Here is a 2,343-nt window from a genome sequence, read left to right on the forward strand (position 1 = left end):
CCCCATAATAAAGGGAAGACTTACTGGTGTACAACAACTGCTGAGGCAGCTCAACGTCCCCTAGAGGCCACAGTCATACAGTGCAGAGGTCATCAGGCCTCAAGGTCACTAATAGCCCGGGGAAACAATTATACTGATACAACTGCAAGGCAGTTAGCGAGGCAGAATATAAGTAGCCAGTTTCTATCTTTTTCTTTTTCTTTTTTGTATCCAAAATGTGTTTATTGGGATGGTTTCCCACTCATCTTGATTTGAGGTGCTTTTAGTGCTGCTTCCTTCTGAAGGAGCATCCTTCTGTAAGCCTTGCTTTTCCTCCTGTTGGCTGACAGAACAGTGGAGCAACCAATGCACAAAACTCCCGTTTGTGCCTGGCTACGGACGGTGGTGATTTTATAGCATCCTGGGCATTTCACATCCATGAAGTAGGGATTGGGGCTCTGCACCAGGCGCTTCTTCTTGTGTTTCCTCTTCTCTTCTGGAGAGGGGTGGAGGAGATCCTTGGCGAGAGGCATGTGTGGTGGGGAGGTCGTCACCGTCGGAAAGGCGCCAATTTCTATCTTTAGCCTCATACACGCCTGAATATTCTCCAGCGGAAAGGGCAGACTTTAGCCAGTAAAAATTTGAACAAAAAGGGCCATGGTTTCTACTCAATGGTATATATATTTTGCCAGAGAACCAAGCAGATTCCATCTTACATTCCTTACATCAGTCCTTCCATATAGGCCCTGAACCTCTTATATACCTCCTTACCCCTGTCCTCACCTGTTCACACTTGTCTGACTGTATCTATTACCTGATGCACAGCTGTTCTATATGCTGCACCACTTCTCCTCAGGGATCCCTAAGGCCTCCTTCTTATCCCACCTATCAGGCCTGAGGCTTTACACCAGGACAAGATTGGCAGGTCAACTTCACCCACATGCCTCTCATAAAGAGAAGCAAGTATCTCAGTCTTTGTAGACACCTTCTTGGGGTAGGTTGAGGCCTTTCCCACCACCTCTGAGACAGCAGACACTGTATCTCAGACACTCCTCAATCAGATTATTCCCGGTTTTGGTTTACTCACCAGCATACAATCAGATAATGGACTAGCATTCATAAGTCAAATTACTCAAGCAGTGTCTCGAGTCTTAGGAATAAAATGGCACTTACATATTCCTTACCGGCCTCAGTCCTCAGGCAAAGTAGAAAAAATGCCTTCAATCTTAAAGACTCATCTATCCAAATTGGCCCAAGAAGTTAAAATGCCTTGGATGGAGACACTACCTTTATCCCTTATGAGAATTAGGTCCACTCCCAGGGCTCCCACCTTCTATAGCCCTTTTGAAATAATGTACGGCCAAACATTTCTACTAGGTCATGACTTAGTAGGTGAGGCAGAACTGATGGGAGACTATTTACCAGCATTACAAACTACCAGAGCTATCCTCAGGGACACTGTCAACACTCTCTTACCCTCTCCTAACCCTGATCACGGGAACAAAGACAACTTAGCTGGATGGCAAGTTCTAACCCACAGACAAATTACAAGCTGAATGGACCATATACTGTCATCTGCAATACACCTACGGCGGTTAAGGTCTGTGGTCTGCCTCATTGGATACACCAGACAAAAATTAGGGTAGCCCCCCTGGAACCCCAACCTAGGTGGAGGTCCAAGGTCATCTCACCAACCACCCTCCGGCTCACTAGAATCCCGGAGGACTTACCCTCCTAGTCATCCTCTGGTACCTTTGGATACATACTGCCCTTCCTTTCCTAATCATTCTCATTCTGTCTTATTTTAAGTATCATCACAATCCTAGGATAATTCCCAGGGGTACCCTCTTTTGTCCCTGCTGGGACCCTAAGTCACCCCTCCCCGCAGTAGCCTTCCTGAAAAAGAATAGCCCCTCTCACATGTCAGCCAAATGACCAATAGATTATATACCCAGGCTTTCACATTCCTGCAGATTGTTTGTGACATTTCCCCACCTGACACAGCCCACCCCGTCAGAACAGTGCAAGATATTTTTTAATTCATTGCAGACCTCTGGTTCCAGGGTGATTTACAGGATTTCACTCCAGATCACACTTATTTGTTTACCTTCATAATGCTTCTGATTCTCCCAGATCCCTAACAATGGTCCCCCGCTACTAATCCTCTTCCTTCTCACCCCTACTCACCCTCCTCACCAGCACAGTCTGGCACAATAACTCTAATCCAGACTGTCGTGGGCTATCAAATTCATCAATCCTCCAATATGACACAGTGGATATGTCACAAGCAACCTTCCCCTGGTAACACTCCCCTATTATGGGGAATTACCACAAACTTGTCTGACATACTATGAAGCAGCCCTA

At 46.2% G+C, this 2,343-nt stretch overlaps 1 pseudogene; it reads right to left on the reverse strand.

Annotated features, from left to right (window-relative positions):
* Positions 1 to 200: 200 nt before the first annotated feature.
* On the reverse strand, positions 201 to 523 carry LOC102774965 (annotated as a pseudogene).
* Positions 524 to 2,343: the final 1,820 nt, after the last annotated feature.

Source organism: Myotis davidii, unplaced genomic scaffold, assembly GCF_000327345.1.
Source record: "Myotis davidii unplaced genomic scaffold, ASM32734v1 scaffold979, whole genome shotgun sequence".
In the NCBI taxonomy this organism is placed as follows: domain Eukaryota; kingdom Metazoa; phylum Chordata; class Mammalia; order Chiroptera; family Vespertilionidae; genus Myotis; species Myotis davidii.